The sequence below is a fragment of the Sardina pilchardus genome, chromosome 17 (assembly GCF_963854185.1).
Source record: "Sardina pilchardus chromosome 17, fSarPil1.1, whole genome shotgun sequence".
Taxonomy (NCBI): domain Eukaryota; kingdom Metazoa; phylum Chordata; class Actinopteri; order Clupeiformes; family Clupeidae; genus Sardina; species Sardina pilchardus.
The window spans coordinates 28,658,693-28,665,465 of NC_085010.1; the positions used below are offsets into that span (position 1 = coordinate 28,658,693).

Here is a 6,773-nt window from a genome sequence, read left to right on the forward strand (position 1 = left end):
CATTCACGAAAATGAACCAAATTTGGTGGGCATGTGTGTTATTGCTATAGCTATTCAGAGACAGCGCTCTGGCCAAGGTTGTCTTAGGGACTGTATAGCGCCACCTAGTCCATTGTCTGTTGTGGTTGACACACGCATTCACGAAAATGAACCAAATTTGGTGGGCTTGTGCGTTATTGCTATCGATAGTCAGAGATAGAGCTCTGGCCTAGGGTGTGGCTTAGGGACTCTATAGCGCTACCTAGCATGTTGTCTGTTGTGGCTGACGCATACATTCAGGAAACTTGACCGAATTTGGTGGGCATGTGTGTTGCTCATGCACATGCCCACCAACACGCATATGTTGCTTTGTTAGATTCCGAAATCTCACAGGTCTCCGCACCGCAGGTGCTCGGGCCCGCCATCGCCGCTTGCGGCTATATTTTACATTAAGCTTGCTATACAGTAGGATTTGTTAAAACCCAACAGTATAAAAGACAAAGAAGACAGACATTTAAAGTTAGACATTGTAGTTTATTTTACTTTAAAATAACTTGAGTATTTATTGCCAGCATAGCAAAGGGGCACTTCATTCATCACTAAGTACAAGAAGAGTGCATGTTTGCAGCGGTCAATGCTGTGTGGAACAAGAAAATCCTCAGAGCCCCACAGCTGTGGAACTTTGTACATGACCTCAGGGATGCCACTTGGTACATTGTGGTTCTTCGATGGCCAGATTCTCTGAGAGTTCCAAACTTCCTTTATTTTTTTTTGCCTATGAATAAAAGAGAAAGACAGTTGAGTTAACCCTCTAACCGCCCAAGGCGCCGTACGGCGACAAGCAACATCACTGATTAAAACAGACGGTAGATCCGAGTAGGGTGACAAATCGCCTTTGTACTCTCCACCACTAGTTGGCAGACATCCAGAGCTTCGATTCAAGCCCAAATTCGAGTAAAAAAGTTTTCAGGAAGTGCCTGTATTACTCGCGAGAAACAAAAAAAAAAGACGCATTTCCTGTTTATAACGCGGAAGTGAAATGCGCGATCGCTATGCACAAATTGAAGCAGAAAAACGGCAAATGTTAAAAAACAAAGTCGTGTGTTATGAAGTCTTGGGTCTGCCATTCACCTACTCTGATTCTGAAGGAGAATATCTGCCTTTTGGAGATTATGATCGGTCGTTCATTGGCAGTGACAGTCAAGATGCGTCTGTGAATGGAGGTGGGTCTTTGCGTGTGTACGTCAAAGTTTACCTGCAGCAATGTTGACCAAAGGGTTCAAATAAGCATGGTGTGCTTGGTGCCAGTGATAATCATGATGATAGTGTCTGTAATTGACATGGTACAGACAGCATGTCTTGTAAAAATAGGGCTCTGAAGAACTACAAAGTCATCCGCGATAGGAACTGATTTGACCAGGCTACTTTATTATATAGTAACATAGGGATTGTGATAATACTAATAGTTTACTATTGTTGGTTTACATGTGGCTGTGGTCCTGTTTATTTGTTATGTCGGAGAAATTACAAAAATCAAAGTAAAACTGCTCAAATGTGTTCAACAATCAGTAGTTACTGAAATGTGCATAATTTGACGCTATTGCCATCCTGTGACGTCATAATATGCAAATTAGATGAGTAAATTTACTCCCTTTATAAACTTTAGTTCATACTCAATGATTTTCACATTTACAGTAGAACTTTATCTCTGACCACTTTCAAGCCATGGCCTTTTGAATTTTTTATGCAAAAATCCAAAAAAACCCAGGCGGTTAGAGGGTTAATGACCTAATAGGCCTACGGTTTGAATATCAGAAACACCTGCTTTACATTGGCAGGCTTCTTGGCTTCTTCTAGCTTCTTGGGCAATGCGAGTCAACACTGTAAGATTGACCATAAGTTGGCCAGTTGTGTGCTCACTTTACTGTTTGTGATATCCATTGGAAGTCTCCTGAGGATGATTTCATTCAATTGTTTATTCAGGGGAAATTGACTGAGCCCAGAAACAATAAGGACACAGAAGAAAAACAAAGTCATAAATAAGGCAGTAGCTATAGTGAGAGCCCTGTGCCATAACACTTGGAATTGGTCAATTGTTACAAATAGGTTTATTAGTTTCAGACTTTCTTGCCGTTTATTCCATTTATCAGGCATTAAAATGCTGATAAAATTCACAAAGTCTGATCTCCCATTAGGGTTTCAAGGGAGATGTGTTCTGGTGCCCTGGTATTGTGACATGAAATATCTATATCTACACGAACTTCTGTCTGTGTCAGTATGTGTGTGTTGCATAACTGTTGAACTGTTTGCCCGATTCATTTGACAAACTTGCCAGATGAGTAAGTGCAGTACCAAGTTTGACATTGTTTGGATAAGAAATACAAATAGGCACTCATTGGCTTTCACCTCTCTATTGTAGCCACTCTCTCTTCTGAGTGTTTGTGTGTGAAAGCTACATTGTGTAGGCCTAATTATTACCTCCGCCAAGGAGGTTATGTTTTCATGTTTTCATAATTTTCATGTTTTCATCATGTTTAAAGAGACCCTCTGCAACCTTTTCATAGTCATAAAATCGCTTAGAAATCGTTGTTTTGCTTGACTGACCTGTTTGATCGAAAACAGTCACATTTCCTCCCGCCCCTAGTGTCCCTATCCGCTATTACAACCTTGCAAATTTCTGATGAACGATTGTCTGCTGTTTACATCTGGAAATCAGAGACGCGTAAGGAACAAGAAGAACCACGCTTGCAATTTATATATTTATATATAGCCTATATATGTATAAATATACACGCTAAAGCTGTCGGGGAAGCTCTGCAGAGAAATATGCAAGCATAAAACGAGCGAAAACGAAACCAGAGATGAAATCGCCAATCCTGCATTGTTCCTCTTTAATGTGGCACAAATTACTACATTTAATTTCACCAATGTCACCAGATGGGCTCTGTACTAGTAAAAAATACTCATTCAAAACTCTCTTTTCGGACTATTGGGAGTACATACGTTGAGTTGACACCAAAATCATGTCATTCGGATGTATTTTGAGAAAGTTCGAGTTCACCGTTTTTAGCCAAAACTCGTTAGCCTGGAAGTGACCGGGGCACGTCCTTTCGCCGCGACAAAACGCTATTTTTATACCTCTTCTACTGTTCCAAACAACCCTACACTTAGTGGTAGTGAGTAGAGGGTCCCTAAAGCCAAACCGAAGTATCCCCACGTCTTTATGTGGTCGGATAGAGAGTCCAGAATGAATTTAATCGAGTCCGTACCTTTCCGGAAATGTTAGTAAAGTGTTGTTAAAGCGTTGCCAGCTGCAGCAGCGACATTTCTTTCTCAAAATACATCCGAATGACATGATTTTGGTGTCAACTCAACGTATGTACTCCCAATAGTCCGAAAAATTGATCTAAAGTGCATTTCACTCCGGATTATCCCTTTAAGGAGCTGGGATAGCATGCAGTAGCCAGATATAGCCAGATAAGTTGTTGCAGTATAGCCAGATAAGTTGTGGTGCTTCCACAGTTGTATTCTGTAACTCTAGGGACAATAGGGAGGGAAAGTGAAAACCAGAGCCCCAAGCGGTTGCGTTCCTATCGAAGAGCAGCTCCAATGTTAAGTCCCATAGACCGACTTTTCAAATAAATACTACGCAACTATACCAGCGATCTTATCCACCAAAATTATTTTTCAGTCTGCATACTGTAATAATCTACTAACTGTGAAAATATCAGACCCTATTTCGCCTTATTTTTAAAAAACGTAATTGCTCGTTTCATTTCATAAATGGACTACAACTACAAGTGACGTGACACCCTTCGACGACGTTACTCACCTAGCATGGTTTGTTTATTAGCCTGTTAGCTAGTTGGTTAGTTAGTAGACAATCACATTTACTGCCAGCTCTTGTGTGAGTAGGAGCACAACACAAGTTATCCCAACATAAAGATAATTACCACGCGGTTTACATCGCTCTCTGTTATTACAAAAATATGTAAAGCCAGTTAAGCAATTGCCGTTTTGATCAGTTGGAGATGAAGCACCCAAACTGGGGACGTCAAATGCTACTGTAGCTACTGTAGTTCGTTATCACCATGTTAGAAACAAACTCAAAACAATTAAACTGATCCTAAAAAATAAAGTATGACCACTAGAAGCAATAGAGCTGACCTAAATGCATAGCATATTGAAGGCATTTAACTAAGTTTCCATCGTGGAAAGAAGAAAAGAAAATCCCATCCACTCCCGCTAGCCTCTAGGAACGCAACCACTAGATGGCGATGAGATTACTTTCCCTCCCTATGACCTTTATAGTTTAATTAACATATGTAAGCAATTTTGAATAAAAGTCTCGGCTAAATTAGTCAATTTAATAGTTGCAGCTCTAATCACAATAACAGTATCATCAGTTAGTGATGATTGTATACTTACCAACGTTTTCACATCTCTTGACCTCATCCTCTGTGCTACAGTGTAGTTGAATCATTGAGCCGTCTGTACTTTCTTGTATGGTAAATGTTGGATCTCCTTTATTTGAATTAAATTCATAAGTGAAATCGTAGACAGTTTTACCTTCACGTTTTAGGTAGATGTAGCAGTGGATTGACTTGTAGTCATCATATGTTATTCTGGATTTTTCAGCTATCCAGCGGTCTGACTAAAAAAAAAATATATATAATAATAATAATAAAAATAAACATAAAAAAACATAATAATAAAAACATAGCCCTCATAGTGAAACATTCATTCATTATTGTTTTTTGCAGTTATGGGTTACAAACTTTTATAAGCCCTTCACTTTGACGTATTTCAAATTAGGACAGTTTCTTTTTTCTATCTATAACAGATGTGGTTAAACAAGTTTGCATTTTGTATATCATTTTGTGAATGTAAACTTGAATATACTGAAAAACATTCCTAGGATACCTACCCCAGATTTCGGATCTTTGTAGTACCAACTGTAGGGTGTACTGTTTATCACTGTCACTCTGGCTCCCATGGTCTATGAGATTTCAGAAACTAGAAAATATTAATAGTACTTTAAAAATCATGTGCATGTAAATATGCTGCAAAACACCATAAGTCACTCAGACACAATATCAGATAAAAGCTGTCCTATTGTGTACGAATGAAATGCACAAAAGTTGTCTGTGAGCAAAGTTCTTTAAAAGGACACTAAAAATGGAAAATTTGACTATTTTGGGAAATATGTTGTCGAGGTATTTTTTTCAGCTAAATATTGGTTTACAGAATTAACATATTATCCCAGTTTGTTTTTATTTGCATTTTATAACGCTCCAACTTTTTTTGGAATTCTTTCACAAAAACATACAGGCATTTGTACCCGTTGGAGGGTGTTTTGGGAGGTAACCAGGTACAGTTGTGGTCATAAGTTAAGTATAAGTTGCCTGAAAAGAGGAATAAAAAATTTCTTTTGGAAATTAACCTTATGCCTTAATTAGAAAATGAGGACGAATCCAACCTTTATTTGTCCTCATTGATGTTTTTTTTTTTTTCAGTTAGCCTAGCCTGTTTGATGTTCATTGAGCTCAATGCAAATCAAACTTTTCCCAACTTGTTTTTACCATTCCAAGAATATGAATGCACTGTTGTCTATTGCATCTTGAAAGTTTGTTGTGATAAACACTCAGGGCATCTACGACTACTACTGTATAGGCTACATCAGAGCGGTAGATAAAACAGAGTGGCGACACTCCCATAGACCTCCACAGGAAAAAATGGCGTTCCTCGTTATGGGGCTTTTGGAACTGTTAACAGCCAATCTCTTGGTCAGTAGTCAATGAGTTGATTGATTACACCTTCCAGCATCAGAAGTACATCCCACCCTCCTGCGATTCAGCCATTCAGCACAGGTTTTTTTGGAACTTTTGATCGTGGCGGCAACAAAGAGTGTCACTTTCTATGGCTCTGGGCTACATAACAACAACTTGTGACGGCCAGTCATGCATGATATGTAGGCCTACCTATGGGAGCACCTGAAACTAGGCTTGTAGCCCCATTAGATTTATACTAAAAAAAAGGGGCCAGTTTTCCGTTCACTCATTTCATTTGCTAGCATCATTTCAACATTTTCACAAAGTCTGTAAGGGGGGAGGCAATCTGCAATCTGTCGGCATGACCAGCTAACCCCGTACACCATTCTTCATCACTCCATATCAAGAACTTATTTGAAGAATAGTATTAAGTTGTATTTTAATCAATTTAATTGTAATTTAACATATTATAATTTTACAATTACAATTTAAATATAATTTCCCATCTACATTTCTCCAATTCACAATTGTGTTCTTAATCTTTATGTTATAAATTCACTTCAAACTCAGCATGGATAGCCTACCTTTCACGTCTTCTACTTCAAAAGAAAACAGAAGTGGAGTTAATGATAATCTTGCTGCCTCTTCACAGTGACTGAAAACAACTCACACAAGGTGCCTTATATTGTCATCTGAACTGCTCCACCCCTGTAAAAGTGAAAGTTCCCAACCCTTTTGTCAAAGGAAGTTGTTTGGACACTTTAATGATGATGGATGAGTGTAATTGGGGGGGGGGGGGGGGGGGGGATGCACATTAATCAGTTTCCTATGACTTTTTTGGTATGCATTTCTGCAAACAGGTCCAGCTGTTTATAAGGAAACCAAACCAGGAAGGTGAACAGTCGGGTGCCAGGATACATATTTGTTTAAAGTGTATATATTTCAATTATATTCATTTTATGATCTGCAAAAGTACTAATAGATGAAAATATTTAGCCATTTGAGAACAAACCAAAATCAGAG

The 6,773-nt window shown here is 38.7% G+C and overlaps 1 long non-coding RNA gene across 1 annotated transcript; it reads right to left on the reverse strand.

Annotated features, from left to right (window-relative positions):
* Positions 1-492: 492 nt before the first annotated feature.
* On the reverse strand, positions 493-6,425 carry LOC134062622 (uncharacterized). Its single transcript, XR_009935474.1, has 4 exons — positions 6,335-6,425; positions 4,907-4,995; positions 4,408-4,633; positions 493-754 (listed from the first exon to the last, which is right to left on the reverse strand). It is a non-coding gene; the product is annotated as an uncharacterized LOC134062622 (long non-coding RNA).
* Between the last annotated feature and the right edge of the window lie 348 nt (positions 6,426-6,773).